Source organism: Clarias gariepinus, chromosome 26 (assembly GCF_024256425.1).
Source record: "Clarias gariepinus isolate MV-2021 ecotype Netherlands chromosome 26, CGAR_prim_01v2, whole genome shotgun sequence".
In the NCBI taxonomy this organism is placed as follows: Eukaryota; Metazoa; Chordata; class Actinopteri; order Siluriformes; family Clariidae; genus Clarias; species Clarias gariepinus.
Genome location: NC_071125.1, coordinates 5,812,355 through 5,835,000, shown reverse-complemented (window position 1 = coordinate 5,835,000; position 22,646 = coordinate 5,812,355).

The following is a 22,646-nucleotide window of genomic DNA, read 5'->3' as shown; positions in this document are numbered from 1 at the left end:
CCTGTATGCTCACGGTTAAACAGCGAGAATTATTATAAGTACATTTTTGCATATAAAAACAATCAAAGGCATGTAAATGAAGTCAAACATGTAATAGATCTAAAACCGCATGTAACCTTGATTTATGATTCCTGCTGCTTTAAAACTAAACCTAAAAGTGTTTCCCTTAAATCTTACAAAACCAATACAAATCAGTGAACACTAGGGACTTTTTCCATGACTGTTAAATTATCATCTTTATCATATGGTAATATAAGGTTACACTATATGGCCATAAGTATATGGACACTCACGCATCACACCCATATCCTTGCACTGAAACTAGGAGACCCAGACCCACAGTATTCTAGTATGATGATGCGCCTGTGTGCAAAGCCAGCTGCATAAAACACATAGTTTGCAAGAACTTGGGATGAACTTGATTACCAACTGCATCTCTTCTGGACCAACATCGATTCCCAACCTTATTAATAATCTTGTGGATAAATGAGCAGAAATTCTAACAACCATGATCCAAAATATAGTGAAAAGCCATTCCAAGATGGGGTAACAGCAACGGGCTGAAGAATTAAATCTGTAATGGCATGCTCAGCAAGCACATATGAGTGTGACGGTCAGGGCTCCTGACAAACCATTGGCCGTATAGTGGACGTTGAATGTCCACCATGGAAGTCTGTATGAGTGCGGAGTTACTATTAAAAGATACTATTATACTCTGGCTAAGACTCGCAGCATGCAGTACATCATGTAAAACCACAGCATTATAATATATATATATATATATATATATATATATATATATATATATATATATATATATATATTTTTTTTTTTTTTTTTTTTAAATGTAGTAGAAAACTAAACTTCTATAAAGTATGTTCTTTGGCTGAACTTCCATAAGAGCCCTAAAAAGTTCAACATAGAAAAAGATAACAAAGTGTTTAAAGCAGGCTCCATCAAGAAAGCCATGAACCTTTGAAGAACCCTTGAAGTGTTTTGTTCTAAAGGTGTAGCAGTGAATCCTAGGCTGAGCATTCTAGGTGATCTTTTAAGACTTGAAGAAGCCATACGAGTGGAAATACATCGGAAAAAGGATAAAACCCTTACGATTGGTGAGCTAGAAGCTGACGTACAGTAAGCACAATCTAAAAGTAGCTCTGCCCTGTTTCTAATGAACGGGAAGAAGTACTTAAAAAAAAAAAAAGAAGAAACCAACTGTTCATACTTTATGGAGCATATTGCATGACATAAAGCTTATTAGTAGGTAATCGTCAGTGTAGGTCTTTGATCAAGTCTGCATTCGAACACAGACGGGAAATTCACTTCAGATGAAACCCAATGAAATGCAGAGCTTCAGCTACAATCTGAATCGCTGTCAAACACAGATAGGCTCTGAGTGCACTACCAAGAACTTGTTTTATTGCATCATTCATAGAAAGAAAAAACACACACAAACACACACACACACACAGTCTGAGCTTCCGTTAATGAGCCTGCTTATTATTCTAGCATGCATTATTTAAAACTGAGCCAACTCCATTTTAAATGGTGTAGGAAATCTAGATTTCTCTAAATATCATGCTTTCTGTGGTACAAATTTTTGTCCCATCATATTCAATTTGCTATGACATTGTTTGCATTGCATTTTGATGCTGAAACGTTTATGCACAGAAAGTTAATCCCTGTTAGTATATTTAAGGTTGTGCGTGTCCTGTATGTACAGTATACAGTACACTATTACTACTTTCTAGTATATAAGTAAAAAATGCCCGAAACGTTATGCACTTCACTCAATTGTGCCTTAAAATTATGTAAAAAATGCAGAAGATACCATAATTATATATCTTTTAACAATAAACTATGGTTTATCTTTGCTACGGCGAAACTGAGGATTACTGAAGTGAAATCCTTCCTCGAAAAAGTTCTGACCCGGAAAAATTGAGGTAAGCACAGAATAAACAAAACAGCGTGAAGTCTGAAGTATTTTCATTGAAAAATATTCGGTTTTCATGTTAAGCTCAGACAGGGAATGACCCCGCACCTCCGGTACGTGTGTGTGAGAGAGAGTGTGTGGTGTGTGGGAGAGGGAGTGTGTACAGCTCCCCCCATGGGATCTGTGTGAATCAGGAGTTCAGATGCATGAGGAATTAACTGAACGTCTAGAAAAGAACCCATTAAAGCAAGGGCTCGTTTCTGTTCTAATCAAAATGCAGAATCCAACCGTATGAGGCCACACTGAAAAGCTGGTGAAAATATCACAACCGTGCTGATATTCAGTACACAACACGACCTTGAGTGATATTGCTTTCATAAGACAGTTCCAAAACACCATTTTTCGTCAAAAAAGTCTCGCCCACCAACACATTCATTTCGATTCAATTTTAATTAATTTAATTGAAATGAACGGTTAATGTAATTAACAAGTGAAAGTAGTTTTACATTCTTACTGGTATTATGCACTAAAATGCCTCCCTGCCACAGATTACCCGTCTACTGTACACAATCTTTATCAAATATTATATTAGAACATTAATTAATAGGTTTAATATTATCAAATATATTATTACTATTATAATGAACCCTAGGCACATGACAGCCGCCGAGACCATTAATATAAATTCTCATATAATGTTTATTTTGTGGCACATTTATTTTGTAATACAAAAATGTTTACAATACATAAATATTGTTTATGATAAATTACACAATTTTTTTAAATAAGCAATATAAAAATATACATGTATATGACAAAATATATATAATTTATATAAAAAAAATCATTTAAAGTAATTTTTATATTGCTTATTTTTTTATAAAAATCGTTTGGTGTGATTTGAAATTTGTAAATCATAAACCTATGAAATTATGTTCGAATATAATATTTGATAAAGCTCATGTGGGGGGAGGGGGGGCAATCTGTGGCGGGGGGGGGGGGGTGGGGGGCATTTTACCGCACAACACCAATATTGTGTAGAATATCAGCTAATTTCTGGGGTTCTGCAGATAATTTCCAAATAGAGTCAAATAGAAACTTAGTGCACTAGGTAGGGTGTACAATCCCTTGTTCCACACATCAAGTAGTGCCCTTGATTAGGGGCTAAAGAGGGATCTGGATTCAGCCTTTTGCTGGAAGCTATTTGGCTTTGTAGCTTGCGTTAGCTGTGATGAACCGTAGTGATGGGAAGTTTGACTTATTTTAGTGACTCGGTTCTTTGGATCACGTTAATCAAAATGAACGGATCTTTTTTTGAGTCATTTAGTTCATTTCGGTCTTTTAAATGAGAAATAAAATAAAATGTTGCATTTTCAATAAACAGACACCCAACATGTCTACATACACAAATTTTGTCTATAGTTTCAGTAATGAAAATATTACAATGCTACAGGCTAAGGACATATTATAATAAACAGGATGAGTAGCTCACCTCTCATATCTTCTGGTCCGGGTCGTTCCTTCTTTTGAATCTATTGCACCGCATAGCGTCTATGGGAGTCACGTGACAAAGGAACGAACGACTCGGAATAGAAGAGTCATTGAGAAAGAATCATTCAGCTCTGTTTCCTGTACATAACCCACGGAGGGTTTGCGATGATTGGCGCAAGCTTTTTTTTTTTTTCACCGTATGTCCTCCCCCAGATGCCTTAGAACCTGGCAGTAGGATTTGCACTTGATGAATCTTTGTGCAATCTTGGTTCTCAATAACATGACAGTTTTTTTTAACCTTATTAACCTTTATATATTAAAATTTTATCTAAAGTGTGAATATTTATGAATGTCAGAATTTAAGTAATGACTGGAACTAACGTGTCTCATGGATGCATTTATAAACAGAAAAACACACATCGCTCCTGAGCTGTTAGTGATCCAGACGCCCTCTCTCTGCCCTCCGGACCTGAAGGACATCCTGGTGTCCCACTTCTGGGTAGAGATCCCGTTGCATGGTCTACCGTTTTGGTTTGACTCGGTAAAGCCGTTTTGTGGCAATTACCATTGTGAATGGTACTTACAATGCAAAAAAAAAAAAAAAAAGGCAATTACCATGTAAATAGCTGAACATTTGTGTAAGAGGAATAAAACACTTTAGGACAAGCCATTGTTAGAAAATAATTACCCTTTGGTAGTGACACTAACAGCTTTTTAGGGAAGAGAATTACGGCCACCATAAAGATAAACATTTCAGATTTTTTTCCCCATCATAATTCTGTCTTTAAACTTAAAGTCGGAATTCTAAAAAAAAAAAAAAAATTAAGTCAGAACTCAAACTTGTTTTTATTGTTTTCTGTAACTTCAAAGAATAAACATAAAATGAAACATCATGCGGTTTATTCATTTATCTTAAAATTTAAAATGTCCTAATTTTTTTGCATAATTTTTTAAGTCAACAATTTTTAAACACCTGAGTGTGTGAATGTGATTAGACAGAGCTTGGTTATATAACACTGTAACCATACAACATCAGTGAAACTGTCTACCCTACATCTGCCTATAATCCTGTCACTAGCACTGGCCCAGACACAGCTGAGTGACCTGCCTGCATTAATCAGCAACTGATGACAATCTGTAAATTACATGCTCTGAAGGAAAGGCATTAGCAGCATTAAAGTCAAGTGTTCACTCCATCAGGCTTTTACCGCGATTCATGTCTCTGGTAATGTAAAAGAGGTGACATAAGTGACTCTAATATGGTGTCATGTAAAAACACACATCAATTAGCCGTACGTCTCGTACACATCTGGCGTTTGTGTGCTGCTGTTAACACACGCATGCAATCAGGGTATTAAATAAAGTTTGTCTTTAAGGGATTGAAGGCTGCATTTATCATATTGCGATATGTTTATCAGGAGCAAAATTATAGATAATCGGGATTTTTTTTATATAATAGGGATAACAATCTTCAATAAATTGTCATGATTAACACTATTGTGTAAAACAAATAGTCTCTATTAGCATACATTCTATTATAATTATTTTTTTAATTATTATAGGATTTTGACATACCGTATTTCGATATTTTCCTCACTCCATTAAAGATCCATGCATATAGTCAGGTTGCAAATCATAATATCACATATTTTATGTACTGTAGCTAAATCACTGATGAATAATAAAACTAATAAATATAAATAATAATGTAATTATAATTTTCTTTTAAATGTATTAATAAATATCCCTATTATAAAAACATAATTTATGCAAGTATGGGATTGTGATAGTGTGCATTTGGAAGTACACACATTTACAAGTAAGTGCAGCAGTATACAGTATACAGTATACAGTATCTATTTGGCATCCCTTTATTGCTTATCTTTTTTGAGTTGAGTTTTTCCATATCTCTCATCATCTTCCAGTTATGTTCTTCTGGTCCTAAAGTGCGTATGCCAGTTCAAACACCTTAAAATGTCATTGCATCATCGACATAAACTTGCCGAATCGTGTCAAACGTCTCTGTGGCAGATTTGCACAGTTTCACGCAAAATTTCACGTTCACTCTCTGTTCGAGCTTGCTTGTCCTTGATGAAATAGCACTTTTAGTAACCCACGTACTCAGAATAGCACCAGTTTCACAGCTCCCGATGTAGACAGGATGATGTCTTTTGGCACGCTGACTTATGAAACTTAGTGTGACTTTGCATGCAGCCTTGTGCTGCCACCTGTTGGTGTGTTACAAAACTAGCTAACTTTTTAACACCGCCTCATATACTGCAACATAAGCAACACATTCATAATATATATGTAGGTACTCTAGCATGCTACTTGGAGTCTAGGCACATTTTCTTACTTGTACTTGTGTATTAGTATGCAACTATTCTAGTCTGTCTGCATGCAATTATACTATATGTCCAGCTTTAGGCTTAGGTCGTAAATGATTTACTGATCTCAGACAAGTTGCACTGATTGAGTTGACCCCAAATTGGCTTTACAGCCATTTTTTAAAAAAGATAACAGCCTTCTGCAAACACTTTTAACGATCCTTCACAGATGCACGGAAAACACTGTGAGCTCTGCTGAGGCCTAAAGGAATAATTATGTGGTTTACTACCTTGCCTGTATATTAATAATATTGTCTCTGGGTTGACAGTTTACATTAAATTCCCAGACTTATTATTGGACGTGCAGCACTTGCTACCTGTCCACGGCCTGCTGCTGATTTAACAGATCATAAAAGACGAAGCAGTAAAGCAAGAAAGCACCTTACTGACATTAACGATTAAAAAAAAAAAGTTTCCTCAGTGTTTAAAAGGTAACTTTTTGGCATCAGACAGCTTTGTTTCTAGTTGAATTCCTAATGAATCTAAACACTGAAACACACAGATGCAAATGCAGATGTGCAGCTACTATATGTATTGAGTGCATTTATCACAGCTAGTTTGTATGCATGCTCCCTAACATTTGCAAGATTAGAAATAAAGCAGACGTATGCCTTTTCTTGTACTTTTTCTTTCTACTGTTAAATTCCGAAGCTGATACTTTTTAACTTTCCTCCTTTTCTGTTAGTACAGCATCTGTTTGTATCATAAAAGAACACAAATGGACATCTTTCAGCAAATGCTAGAAGCAAAAGAGCTCACAGTGCCAGAAAGAAAAACATGTGTCTGTCGTTAAACTGCAGGCTTATTTCCTTTTTTGCTTTTTGTTAGTCAAGAGCTCCTTCCAGATGCATTTCATTTAAAGGTCCCATATTTTACTATTTCTGTAAAATCTATAGTGTATGTGTGCTCAAGCTCTAGCTAAAGATAACAGTTTTTATCCATTACCTCAAACTACTGTTTCACTCCTCATCCTTCAAACAAGCCATTTCAGTATCTATGTAAATGAGCTACTGCTGAGCCACGCCCACTCCATAGAACAGGAAAGTTAAAAGCAACAACTCGGGAAAGAGGACCTAACTCCATTAAAATTAGTGATGGGTCGTTCATGAACGATTCGTTCTTTAACATGACTCAGATGAACGAGTCGTCTCGGAGAGTGATTCGTTCATTTTCTATTGGGCGCGCATGTGCAAAGCATCGCAAAACCCTCCTTATGTTATATACAGGAAACAGTATTAAGCGATTCTCAGCAATGAGACTTCAAGTCTTGAGTCGTTCGTTCTTTTGACACGTGACTCCCATAGACGCTATGCGGTGCATTAGATTCAAAAGAAAGAACGACTCAGATTGGAAGAAACAGTATGATGGTGAGCTGCTCGTTCTGTTTATTATAATATGTCCTTTGTCACATTGTAATATTTTCATGACTGGAACTATAGACTAAAGCCCAATCCCAATTCTACCCCTTACCCCTACACTTAGCCCTACCCCTCCGTTTGGCGCGTTCACGTGACCCATATATGTAACAAATTTTTGCCATTAATAAGGATTTTTATGACAAGTTTTCATTATATGTATATTACCTTTAGTCTCGTGTTTGTGTTAATGGTGATGTTTTGTAAAAAAAAAAAAACGCTAAAGTTTGCTAGCGGATAGCACCGATCGCACAATATTACAAAAATATATTTTTATGTCATATACACTTTACTGCATGCTACAAACAAATATAAAAGTTCAGTAGCACGGCAGTTTGCCGAGCATTTGATAACGCACTGTTTGTTTTGCTTACGGCCATACTGTATGTGTACATGTAAATGAACGGATACGTATGATGACGTATAACAGTGTTGTAGTGGTGTCCCATTTCTTAGGGGAAATATTTTAACCCTTCCCCTTTCCACTTCGTTTCAAGGGACAAGGGGTAGGGGCGAGGGGTAGGGGAAGGGGTAGAAAATAGAATTGGGATTGGGCTTAAATTAATGTATGTAGACGTAGTGGGGGTCTTTAGGTTTATTTCTGATCAAAAGAACGAAATGACTCAAAAAAAGATTTCTTCTTTTTGATAAACGAGATTCTCGTCACTAAATGAGTCACTAAAATGATTCGAACTTCCCATCTCTAATTGAAATATCTAAAAAGTGACTGAAAAGTGAATTTTGACAAATAGGACCTTTTTAGGTTGCAGGGTGGCGCAGTGGTTTGCACTTTGGCCTCGCACCACCAAGGTTGAGGGTTCGATTCCCGCCTTGGGTCTGTGTGCATGGAGTTTGCATGTTCTCCCCATGCTTGGTGGGTTTCCTAGCCCCTGCTAGGGCTGGGAGTACAGTAGCATAGTGGTTAAGACATTGGCCTACTGCTTGGAAGGTCCCAGGTTCAAACCGCAACAACAACTTGCCACTGTTATGCCCTTCACTCAACTGCTCAGATGTACAATGAGATTTTAAATAAAACATTATTCTGGCGAATGTACTGTACATGTTTCCTCCAACATTCTTCCAACAGTCCAAAGACATGCAGATTAGGTTAACTGGCATTCCCAAATTGTCCAAAATGTGTGTGACAATAATAAAATAGATTGGCACCCTGTCCTTTCCATTAAATTTGTGGTGCTTGGCCTTCCTAATAGAACAACCTCCATAGTAATACTCTGTGATTTTCCTGACTATGCTTCACAAACCCTTCGGAGTCCTTGGAGCCCACTTTGGGACCCACGGCTTATCCAAAAATCCTTTTATTTCACCAGCAAGGTATTGAATTACTGTACATTTGAAGCACTTCAATAAAATGTATGAAATATTGTATATTGCTTTAATAAAGAAAACATATGTCTTTTTTAAAAATACCATAACCTGTTAAATCTTTGTAAATGATCCGCAATGTCTGGTGCAGCAGGCTAGAACATTGAACTGTAGGTTAAGAGGTAAAAGAGGCGGGACAATTCGCAGCGCTATAAAGTCCACCTAGAGGCTTTCGTCTCAGACAGTAACTGCGCACGAGCAGATTTATTGGCCTGCAACTGATTTACATTCCCCTCTATAAAATTAGTTTAGGTGTGTAGCCAAACATTCTGTCTTTATTCTGTCGTTACCGCGCAGAAGTCTTGAGTCGCCCTCATTTCTTCATGTTTTGTTTCCAAGGAGCCAGACGTTCATGTATTTTACTGTACCAAAGCGGTCTCTGAGAATGTGTTAAGCCACACGGTGACCTATGAATCATTTAAGCATAAAAAAACAGTCTGTTCTGGTTGGAACAGACGAGACGGGAAATGAGGCTGCTGCTGAGGTTGTTACATAAACAACCAACTTAACAAACATTTATTCCCATTTTTTTATTTAATCTAAATCATTTTATTTAATTTCATCCAATAAGATTGGTTTAAGACTTTCTTACTGATCATTTTCTTACATACTAGCACACTTTTACACACAACTGCATATACAGTCACTGGCCAATTTATTAGGTACACCTTGCTAGTTAATGGTAGGACCCGCTTTTGCCTTTTTTCAGAACTGCCCTAATTCCTCGTGGCGTACAGTAGATTCAACAAGATGCTGGAAACGTTCCTTCCAGATTCTGTTACTTTTTAATCTCCTGTTCCAGCACATCCCAAAGGTGCTCTATAAGATTGAGATCTGTTGACCGTGGAGGCCATTTGAGGACAGTGACCTCACCTGTCACGCTCAAGAATCCAGTTTGAGATGATTAAAGCTTTGCGACATGGCACGACATCTTGTAGTCACAAAGGGATGGAGATGGACAGCAACACTACTCAGGCAGACTGTGGCATGCTCAGTTGGTACCAAGAAGCCCAAAGTGTGGAGCCAGCCTGAACAGGATGCTTGTTACACCAAATTCTGAACCTACCATCTGAATGTGGCAGCTGAAACCAGGACTCAGAAGAGGAGAACTTCTATTGATCAATTTTGGTTAGTCTATACGAATTATTGCCTCAGGTTCCTGTTCTCAGCTGAAAGTAGTGGCACCCAGGTGGTCTTCTGCTGCTGTAGCCCATCTGCTTCAAGGGCTTACATGTTCTGCATTCAGCAGTGCTCTCCAGGTTTCCACAAGATGCTATTTAAGTTACTTAACCATTCTCCTCTGACCTCTGGCATCAACTGGGCATTTCTACTAAGAGAACAGCCTCGCACTGCATATTTTGTTTTTAACAGATCGTTTGAACTGTAGAGATTGTTATGTGTGAAAATCCCAGTAGATCAGCAGTTTCAGAACTAATTAGACCAGCCTATTTGGCACCAACAACCATACCACGTTCAAAGTCAATTAAATCATTGTTTTTTCCAATCAGCTTTACTGATTAGATACAATAGGTGCATTAACAAGCAGTATACAGTATATACACATAAATACAGTATATACAGTATAAATACATTATAAAGGAATATATACAGTATATATATATATATATATATATATATATATATATATATATATATATATATATATATATGTGTGTGTGTATGTGTGTGTGTGTATTTTGTGACTCACAGTGACACAAAAAACTGTGCAGCACTGGGAGAATATGAATCGTATTGCATACAGGGGCAATTGGATCAAAGAGAAATCAAACACAGAGGCTATAAAAAGAAAGAGACAGCAGTGATTTCAATGATAAAAAGAAACAGAAAATAAGAGTAAAATGACATGAAGAAGGAGATGCGGAGAGACAGACTGTCTGATAGTGAGATAAATAAATTAATACAGTTGACATGCCATACATTTCTTTAAATGGTGGGAGTATTAAAGAAACAACAACAGAGATTAAATTATTAAAGTCGCCCACAACCAGCTTTCATTCATTCATCTTCCGTAACTGCTTTAGGGATTCAGTGCATCTGGAGCCTTACCAGAGAAGTGTGTGTGTGTGTGTGTGTGTGTGTGTGTGTGTGTGTGTGTGTGTGTGTGAGGAGGACTAGAGTCTCAATGTGGCACAAGTACATTGAAAAATACCCCATATATTTACATACCACTGCACATATCGAGCAGCCCACCTACAGTACTGTGCCTTAGACACCCTGTGTTATTTATATTTTGTTATTTATAACTTATATACAGGATATATTGCCAGGGGCTGAGTTTGTATGGTCTCCCCATACTTGGTGGGTTTCCTCCCAATACTCCGGTTTCCTCCCACAGTCCAAAGACATGAAGATTGGGCTAATTAGCGTTCCCAAATTGCCTGGAGTGTGTGTGTGTTCCTTGCAATGGATTGGCACCCCATCCAGGGTGTACTAATTCTCCTGAAATAGGCTCCAGGCCCCCCGCGACCCTGTACACTGGATAAAGTGGTATAGACTCCCACAGGCGATCAACCACAACACCACACAGGACTAATACCATTTTTTAAAACATCTTGACATTGACTCATCCTGGACACTCATGGACACATTCATGCACATTTCATATTTATGTTTCATTCTTGAATCATGCACACAAGTCACTTTAATAATAAGTCACTTTCATGCATATTGGCACCCCCCCCCCCAGTCATCTTTCTTTCTTTACACAAAAAATTTCCATATTTTCTATATTTTTCTTTTGTACAAAAATATTTTTACTTTATTTTATCTAGATACATTTTATTTTCTATTTATTTCCTTTTTATTCATATTTATTTCTTATAAATAAGTTTTTACTTTTAAGGTCACTGGCGGTTGTCTAAGCATTTCACTGCATATCGTAGTGTGTATGACTGTGTATGTGACAAATAAAATTTGAATTTAGACGATTGAGAGTGAGTCAGTTTCCAAACCTTAGCATTCCAGCAATAAATTTTTATCTTTCAAGAAAATATCTGTAGGCCAAACACAAAGTAGGATATTATGTAAAAGCAAAAAAAAAAAAAACATCTGGTGCTGCATGAAAAAAAAGTCCTCAGACGGACAGCGACTGGTTCTACAGGACGCTCAGCCAAACCAAGCAGCTGATTCCTGTATAAAACTGCACACATTGTGCTTAAAACTATATATTTTAAGCAAATGTTTGTTACACCAATTATTGACTTAGTTTCATTAATTACTGTATTTTTTTATACAGCAATTATTTGCATGTGCATTATAGGACATTTGCGCAGCACTGTTTTTGGGAGGTCAAGGTAAAGTGGAGAATCTGAAAGAACCCCATACAAATGCAAATCTCCTTTATCGACTGGAAACATGGATGATGCTGAGACAGGGTCTATACTGGTTCAGTCATGTGTGCGATCAATGTCAGCCAGCTACAGTACTATATAGACGTCCCTGTTTCCAATTTGTGCACGGTGTGCGAGTGGTGGCTTGTGATCACTCATCCAGGATGTCTCCTGTCTTGTCCCTGGTAATAGGCTGCAGGTCTCCAAACATACACTAACAATCTATGACATAAGGCGGTGATTTCTCTTTTGCATTTTGACAGGATCATGTGCTTTTGTTTTGATTTATATTCTGATCTGGCTCCACCCCTTACAGGTAGTCCCTGTCAGTGTCAATCGTATTCCCATGATCACTCTGTCCCACACTATAGATTTTGGCAATGTCCCTACAGTAGGATGTCCCTCACTGAGCATTCAGAGCTGCATTACACACGGGTCACAACATTTAATTTCAGTTATATCAGGATTACAAAAAAAAAAGAAAAAAAAAAAGATCTGTGTGTAACCCAAAACCTTACCATCAACAGCCCTGGCTTTCAAATCTGCTACCGTTCTTATTTCTCTCTTCCGAAACATTTAAACCCAGTGTTTATTTGACCTCTCCCACCCGCTCGAGGGTATCGCCTAATGTTTTGGCAGCCGCCTATTGAATTATGCATTGAGTCTAAGTCAGTGAGTGTCTGGCAGCATCCAATATAAATGTTGTCTCGATAAATCTGCATTATTTTGACAAGCTTTCAGCTCAGTGGCCGAATGAATGACAGACTGCTAGGAGGCTGCGGCTAATTCCGAATAATCGTTCGACGCAGCAATCATTTCAATAAATCTTAATTGTCCTTTTACAGTTGTTTTTTGTTTGTTTGTGTTGTTAAAAAACAAACAAAACAAAAAAAAATACAAGACGATAAATGATAGTGTAAACCTCTAATTAAATTACTTGTGTGTCGTAAATATTTAAAAGCCCTATTTACTAGGGGCAAGATTCAATCAGGCTGGCACCAAGTTTCAAAACAGCCTTCGGAATAAATGAATTACATTCCGAAGGAGATGGGAGCGTCCACAAATTTAGAGCTGACACATCGAATACTACACTATACATGCAGCGTACTGTATATTAATGTATAAGTACGGTCTATTCTAATTTTGAAGAACATGAGCACACAGATGGAGAAGGAACGCTTTATACCTACCGTACAGGCTTTAAAGGTCATTTTCAACAGGGTGTCTGGGAGACAGGAACAGAGAAAAAGGGGATTTTCTACCCAAGAACTGTCTAGGAGTAGATGTTTCTGTCATCTGTGTCTACTTCTTGGACAATCCATGCTCGTGCTGATATTTTATTTGTACACAACACGCACCACCGCACCGCCCAACCAAAATATATATCTTGTCTAGTGAGAGAGAGTGACACCACATGCGAGGTTAATTGAGTTTCAGGGTCACTAGTCGAAAGTTGAACAGGTCAAAGAACAGATAGCCACAACAAGAAGCGAGAGCATGGAGCGGAAAAGAAAAAAGACGAGGGAAAAGCTAGCGTTCCAGCTATGGTGGTCTTGATTTGGTCACATGGGTGACTGGGGGAAAAAAAACATGAAATAAATGACTTAAAGTTTGGAGGATATAATGATTGTTGAGGCTTTTTGTCTCTACGCCTCATAGCCTGGAAAACACTGCACTATAGTGCCACCACCAGGGAAAACAAACATAAACATTATATATATATATATATATATATATTATATATATATATATGTTCAAAGGAGATTAATCCATATTTTTGAATGCCTTTAGCAATAAAAATCAGGAACCACCATGGAGTTAGAAAGTGAACCCAAACTTTTGAACGGTAGTATATATAAAATGAAATATGATTAGAAAAGGTGGGGAGGAAAATAAAACAGTAATAAATATTAATTATTTAATTTAATTATAATGTTCCCCTCCCTCTTGTCTAATTAATTACTCTTTTTGAAACAACGGAAAGCAACTATAACCAAGACAAAGCAATTTCCTTTTGGGATTAATAAAGTTCTTTAAGTCTTTGAATCAGAATCTTGAATTAATTGCCATTGCTTATAAAATATCATTAAAATACAGCATTTAAATTTAATCTCAATTATTTACCACTATATATAAATATATAGTATTGTGCCAAAGTCTTGAGCTACCCCATATTTCTTCTTTATGGTTGCTTACAAAGAGATGAACTTTCTTGTATTTTTTATGTAGTCTTGAGCAATAGTTCACCTGGCTTCCTAAAACTTAAGTTTTAGGCTTTGTACCTGACCAGATTTAGAAAATGTTCTTTTTTGTTGTTGTTTTTTGTTAAGCCATACAGTGATCTATAAATCATTCAAGCATAAAAAACAACAACAACCCCCGTCTGTGGCCTCCACTTCTCAATTTCAGGACAATTTTCCAATAAGTGTCACCACAACTATAATTGTTACTGTATCTTTGTCCACAATGCAACACAATTTGTTGAAGTGTATATGTGTGGTCATCTGTAAAGGGAAGGAATTACATTTTGTGATCAATTCTTTAACCTGTATACAGGGGCGTGGGGGGCCTGGGGCCTATCCCAGGAGACTTAGGGCACGAGGCGGGGTACACCCTGGACGGGGCATTCACATACAGAATCACACGCACTATGTGCAGTTCGGGAACACCAATTAGCCTAATCTGCATGTCGTTGGACCGGTTGGAGGAAACCGGAGTACCCGGAAAAAACCCACCAAGCAAGTGCAAACTACATGCACACAGACCCCGAGGTGGGAATCGACCCCGGACCCTGGAGGTGCAAGGCAGTAGTGCTAACCAAAATACCACCATGCCACCTCCTACAGTATGTGTATTTTGTATATGAATTTAATACTGTTTACTACCTGGCAACACCTGTTAAATTCCTTGGTACCACAAACATTTAATCTGCCAATCATGTGGCAGCAACTTAATGCATTTAGGCATGTAAGCATGTTCAAGACGATTTTCTGCAGTTTAATCCCGGCATCAAAAAAGGGGATGAAAGGTGAATTAAGTTTCTTTGAATATAGCATGGTTGTTGGTGCCAGAGGTCAGAGGAGAACGGCCAGAGCTCGTTCGAGCTGATAGGAAGGCAACAGAAACTCAATTAACATCTCATTACAACCAAGGTATGCTGAAGAGCATACGTTAATGTACAGCATGTGAAACCTTAAAGCACATGGTCTACAACAGCAGAAGAGACCACATCTGGAAGAACAGGAAACTGTACGGCATTGACAGCAAATGATAATATTACACAGTTCTGTAAACATGCATAAAAAGATGTATTAAGAAACAACAGCAACAAAAAAGATTTAGTATTCTATGACATTTATAAAGAGCCTGCTGTAAGTAATTTTAAAGTTCCATTATCGTTTACTCCTCAGTGGGCAGGTATAACGCTGCCGTAAGTCTCACCACCACCAAGGTCCTTTACCTTAATTTCTTTCCTAATTTCACTTACCGGCTTCCACCCTGTCAGTGGCCGTCCCCTGATAAACAGCTGGCTCTTTTTATTCAATGCCACCTTCAATCATTTGGGTTTATTAACCTGCTAGAAAGGAGCTCGTGAAGGCAACTGTGCTTAAAATGCATTTTAATAAAACAGGTCTGAAGTCACACCCAGAGATATTTGCGATTGGATAGCTCAAAGACTGTTTGTGTGTGCTGCAGGGGTACCTGAGGCAGTCAGATGGAAATGCAGAGGTGTTTTTATATTCATAGACATCATCCAAAAAAAAAAAAAGGATGGATGGAGTGAGTGAAGCTGGTAACAGGAGCAAATTGGGAAAATCACTAGCAGTGTATTTCTGGAGATCTAATTGTTTCTGTTTTAGTGTGCCATGCCGTTGCCATGGTTTGTTCCCCAACTGCTGTTACCTGTTTGGGGTACGTGATTTAAAACACAGTTGTGGGTTTATGATGTTTTTCTTCTTAAAAAGATGAATTGATTTAATACAATAAAAACAATGCAAACAAACAAAGTATACTGTAAGTGAACATTTTGACATCAAAGCCAGAAAAACTGAATTTTCAGACTTTTATTCATTTTTTTAAATTATTATTCTCTGGCACACAAAAATTATTCACAACTAAAGATTTAATTTAGAAAATTGCAATATAACCTTATTTTAGAGGCTTCTGTGAACTTCCACATTTGGCACCCTGTCCAGGGTGTACCCCGCCTTGTGCACAAAGTCTCCTGGGAGAAGCTCCAGGCCCCCCGCGACCCTGAATACAGGATGAAGCGGTATAGACGATGAGTGAGTGAGTGAACTTCCATGTTTTTGGACAAGAAATGAAATGCCGTTCCGACAGGCCAATCACATCGCTTCTTTCTGTCACTCAATCAGTGAAATGAAACTACGAACCAAGGAAAGCAGTGAGTGAACTAAATGGGTTTTGGAGAATGTTGAAGCCATAACAAAATTATTATTATAATAATAGGAATTTGATTTTGAATATGAATCTGATTTTCAACCATCTGTATAATCAAAAAGGTTTTGTCTATGCAAAAAAAAACACAACACTATTTCTAAGTAACTATATCTAAGTCAGTGGCACTACATGCTGTTTGACTTAATGCAAAATCACATTTGATGAATTTATAAATTCCATACTTAAACAGTTACGAAACAACTGCAGGCTGTTTTTTCCCATGTGACAAAATATTTTTGGTTTTTGTGGGTGTGGAGTTTTACTGTTTTGAAAAATCAATTTTGATTTAATACAGTATAGTGTAATACATTTTCACAAATGTAAAATATTTTGGCATTTGTGCTTTTCAACATCCTTGTCACTGCAAGAAAATATGCATAAAATATTTTCTACAATTTGTTATAATTGTTGCATATCTTTTTTCTCAAACTTTTGAAGTTTAGACAGAATTTTTACCTGTTTATTGTAAGATATATTACAAAAATTAAGAGAGGGAAAGGAGCCTACAGAGTGGGTAATGACTGTTTTCCACAGTTTTGTAGACGTTGTGAATTAGAAATGCGTGCACATCACAGTAAACTTGTTTCCTATGCACAGACCAGAAAAATGTTTCTCATATTTTCTTTAATATCTGACCTTTCCGAGCTAGGCTCAAGTAGTTTTTGAGAATTAGGTATTTAGAGTGGCTTGGAAAAGCCATTCATTTGATGAAATTCTGACCTTTCATCTATATAATGTTTCTCTTTTGATATAATATTTCACTTTTGTGTGTATCTCAATACCACATCAAAAGTCATATTGTTCCAATATTCTACAAGTAGTGAAAAAGGAGCATCATAGACATCCTGACAGCTGGTATCTGAACTAATTAGCTCTACATCCAGTAGGAGCCAGACCGACTGTTTTTACTATAATATTACATAAAATTATTTCTCACACATCAACATAGGCCAGATAAAAAAAAAATAAGCCCTTTAAAATTCACTTTTGTAAACTATATTTTTGGTTTCTCAAAACTGAGATGTATTTTCTGATGGTTTCTTTATACCTTCCTGCCTCTCGCTCAAAATCATGTTGAAGATCTTCAATTGTTGCCTCCTTTATGAAAAGTCCTTAATGCATACCTTTTCTTATACCATTTTATTAGCGGTTAAAAGCCATTAAAGGACCACTTATATACAGTACAGTATAGTCAAGAGCCAGATCTGGCCCACAGGCTGCTAGTCTATGATTACAACCCCATATTGGCTTCTAGTGCTTTGAACATTCATGCAGCCTCTTCCATCCACCTATGTCGTATTTCCTTACCTAAACTTAAACTTCTAAATAAATGTTAATACAGTATTAAATAGCAGGTGACACACACTGTCAGGTGACCTTGACACATTCACGGAGGGTAGAACTCGACATCTCTGAAGGTTCCTCCAGTGACACTGATGATGGATTTCACCAGCAAGTTTTTCTAGACATAACACTTTATTGTCAAATTGTTAAACTCACCCACTCACTCATCGTCACCTAGTGGCCTGGATCCTGGGGTACACCTTGGACAGGGTGCCGATCCATCGCAGGGCACACAAACACACACACACTATGGATAATGTTGAGGAAGACAAATTAGCCTAATCTACATGTCTTTGGACTGTGGGAGAAACCAGAATACCTGGAGAAAACCCACCAAGCATGGGAGAGAGGCACAGAGGCGGGAATCGAACCTGGACCCTGGAGGTGCAACATGACAGTGCTAACCACAAAGCCGCCCAATTGTTAAACATTATTGCTAAAAAATATTTTACCTAGCAAGCTGCACGTAGTGTTCCTTTAAAGGTCAACACAGCCCTCAATGCTCAAATTCTCCAGCTGAAACACTGATGAAATGCATCAAGTTTTCATTTTTTCATACCACAAACTGCCTCTGGTCCTCTATCAAACATGACTTGCAAATCGCAAGGAGGGGAATCTTCTTATATGAGGTCACATTAGGGGGAGAGGGTATCACCTTTTGGCTTGTTTAAACCCTAGTTAATACAGAAATGGAAAAAAGGACAAGAAACTAGGAATATACACTGGAGACCCATCTGAATGTCTAAAAGTGGATTTTGCACAACAGGTCCCCATTACAATCTTGTAGTCGTCCTACATAAAGTGACATAACCTTTTTTTCAGCTCAATCTAGACAATATGGTGAATTTAATTTTATTTCATTTTAAAGAACTACAAACATGACTGAGCAAAAAAAATGGGCCACAACCAAAGAAATAACACAGATACACACTATCATGTGTTTCTCTGGTTATTTCTAACTTACTCATCTTCTATACAGGGTTGTGAGGAGTCTGGAACACGTCCCAGTAGACATAGGGCACAAGGCGGGGTACACCCTGGACAAACACTCATTCACACTTTGGAACAGGGAATTTGGGAACACCAATTAGTCTAATCTGCACGTCTTTGTACTGTGGGAGGAAACCAGAGTACACTGCGGAAACCCACCAGGCACGGGGAAAACATCCAAACTCCATGCATACAGAGACAGGAATCTCCTGCCAGGGAATCGAACCTGAACCCTGGAGGTGCAAGACGACAATATATAAGCAAAATCAAAATGCTCAAAACTATGCTATTAAATATGTTCTGTGATTTGTCTCTGAGTGGGAAACTTTACAGATTCTATCAAGGAAGGTGTACCTGTGAGTTTCATTACAGACTGAAGTTTGGTGGATCGCTGCACGATGCTGGAACTGTTACTTATCCAAAAAAGCCCCTGAGGAATCTGCATTTTCATAAAACAAACAAACCCAACCTGAACCAATTCACAGCAACAAATCTAGGTTTAAAAGAAACGTGGCACAAAGTGTTCTGTTAAATATAAATCACCCACGCTTTAACTGCAGACTGGAACAATCCTCCAGAGTATCGTTCAGAGTAAGAGAACCCTTTGGTCCTACTACTAACAAAAAAAAAAAAAAAACTTCCTTATTGCTTTACAGAGATTAAAAACGGCGACATGGCTGTGAGAAGTCTGCTCTCTGATACGCATGCCGAGGGCTTTTAACCACAAGACTTTTGATTTGATGAGGACTCACACACTCTCAAACCCACCACCTTTAAGAACAAGGGCAAATCACTTCTTCTTTTTTTTAATTACGTTGCTCTGAAAGCAAGGGCAAAGCCAAACACCGTTGCACGCCATGAAAAATGAGGTTCTCTTTAAATGTCCTGCAGCTCACACCAAAATGGCATCAACATGTCAGGTGGACCATTTAGCAGGCCTTGAAGGGAAAAAATGGGATTTATTGATTATGGAAGGCAGTTTAGGTCACTGTGTGGCAACGAGTGAGGAATAAAGGAATAAAATGCTTGCTGTTATGGGGTAAATAATCATCAACAACAATCCCAGGGTGGAGGTCCTCCTATAACAGGGATTTCTATTACAGTCATTTTCCCAACCCTTTTTTTTTCATTATTTAATAAAAAAGGTCATTTAGGGAAATTAGGTCATTTTTTTAACAAAATCGATTTATAAATGCAGTTAAAGTTGTGGAGTGTTTAAGAAACAAATTGGTTCATGCTATTGGCAAGACTATAATCCATCATACTTTGTTCTCTCCGTCTTGAAGTAATAGGACGAAACTCTACTCACTGATTCCCCTCAGAGCTGCTGTTACAGAATATTAATCAGCACCTTCTGACCAATCAGAAATGAGTATCTATAAGTGTTAAGTATGGATTTAACCACAGTAGATTTTCATATTTAAGAAGGGAAGAAAAATATAGCCAAACAGCCAAGATGTTTGAGGTACATTGCATTCCATAGCTGAAAAAAAGGTTGCTGCTTCAGGCAAAGAAAACAACTAAGGAGATTTAAAATTGGGTTAAGAACCATCCAATGAATTAATAAAACCTGGAAGGTTGGTACTGAACTGTCAACTTTTAAAATTTAAATTTGAAGATCCCTTAAACATCTGGTATAGTTGCATCGCAAAAAAAAAACAAGTAGAGAAAACAATAGAAATCCACGCTATGTTTAATAGTGAAATGAAGAGCTTTTCCGTACACAATGTGACGAGAATTGATAGGATTGAGGCTCAAGAACTGGGTGTCCAAAATAAAACCACTTGTTACAGTAGTAAGACTAATAAAACAAAAAGGCTTAAGTTTGCTAGGAAGCATAAATATTAGAAGGTTATGTGGTCTGATTAGTCCAGATTGACCCGAGTCCATAGTGATGGATGCGTCAGGGTGAGAAGAAAAGAGCATGAAGAGATGCAACCATCATGCATAGTGGCTGCAGGGTTGTGATCTGGGGTTGCTTCAGTTGGTCAGGTCTGGACTTTAGCAATGTAATTTTGCAATAAAATTAGGTCAGCTGATGACCTTAATGTACTGAATTCCCAGGTTTTTTTTTTTTTTCCTCCGGAGGCAAAGGCATATCTCAGGACACAAATTGTAAAAGAGTGGTTCAAGTCCCCCCCACACTGGGCTTCACAATCAAAGCTGAGGTCCTCAAACTAAATCTTATATATATATATATATACTGTATATATATATATATATAACTGATGAAGCACCAGAACTTTTGACCTCTTTCATGGTGCCATTATGTTTCCATCAATCACACCAAATAAATGGCAGCATCTAAAAGCCATTAAGCTGTGTGATATTTACCGAACGCAAAATGATCACTGGCATTAGTGCATCCACACAGAAAAGGACTCTGCAGGCATTAAATCCACACATGAGCAAACAAAACGGTGGGGAAAGGCTAGACACTTGTCTGCTCAACGATAACACACCTGTTCTGGTTGCTATTTACTCAGACATGCGGCCGAGAGCTGAGAAGTGCACGCTCTGGGCTGATGTGCAGCCTGACAACGTAACACAAACATGTATGAAGACAGCCTCATGGACGGATTTTCTGTTTTCCACCTTGTTTGGAATTTACATAGGCACAATTCTGTTTGGGTTGGCGGCTTTTTCTGAGCGGGAGGAAATGTGACAGAGGAAGAAGAAAAATCCATTGTTCATTAGCAGAAATATATAAAAACGCAAAACAGTTTGGTTCCTGTTATCATTTATAGTAGAAAGATATAAAGAGTTGAAATGGTGGGTATAATGCGTCACATTAACACAACAGGGTGGATGTAGATAAAGTAAACAAGAGCTAACACGGAACAGCTGGACACAATAGAGACCCGGCTCTGGCTGTGTTTACATTGTTGTTCGGTCGACCTTTTAGACTTGGTGGTAACTTGCAATGTATCTAGCAATAGTGAATTTAGCAATTTAGTGAAGCATATCTCATGTTTCCTGTGTATACTGTATAACGGATTCGGATCTGATCACTACAGCATCCCGTACAGCTTTGGTACAGTAAGTATGAGGGTCATTCACGTCAAATCTGGATTTTTAATTGCATTATGAGGGTAAAAACTCTTTTTATCTCTATATACCCCCCCCCCCCCTTTTTTTTGGCACATGCACTTATCCCAGTGTTTAACTTTTGCTTGGATACCATCAGGGTGGAAAGTTTTCTCAGTACACCGCAGCCATGGTCGAACTGCCTTCTTCACATCTAAAATGCTGGGCTCCCTGGCTAGACGCATCTTTGACTCCCAGCCGAGTTCCTGTAATGCGCAAGTGGTGTTTACACCTTCATTCATAAAAATTTCATCACAAGGCCTGGTTTGACTTGAACGCCCCTCATATATAATATTGTAATCACATACAGTAGCATCCAAATTATATAAGGCATCATGGACATTAAATGACACAAAACTGTTTATGATGTCTGGGTATTCCACTGGCACACTTTCCACATCATTCACTATTATACTGTACGTACTGTAGCACATTAGGAGCATTGTATGAGTTGCTTACTGGATAACTTCAGCATGCACTTGATGACCTTGTCTTATAGGACTTGTAATCCAAAGATGTGACTTCTGATCGATTTATGCATGCAATTGCCATCCCATGATTCATTCTTGCAAATTATCTAACTCAAAATACACCCATTGACACCTTAATAATGCTAGGTTGGATCCCTTTTCATTTCTATGGCATAGATTCAACAAGGTGCCAGACATGTTCCTTAGAGATTTTGGTCCATGTCGGCGTTACAGCATCACGCACAAGTGCTGCAGATCTTTCAGCTGCGCAAATCACAAGTTCCATCACATCCCAAAGGTGCTCCATTGGATTAAGATCCTGTGACCGTGGAGGC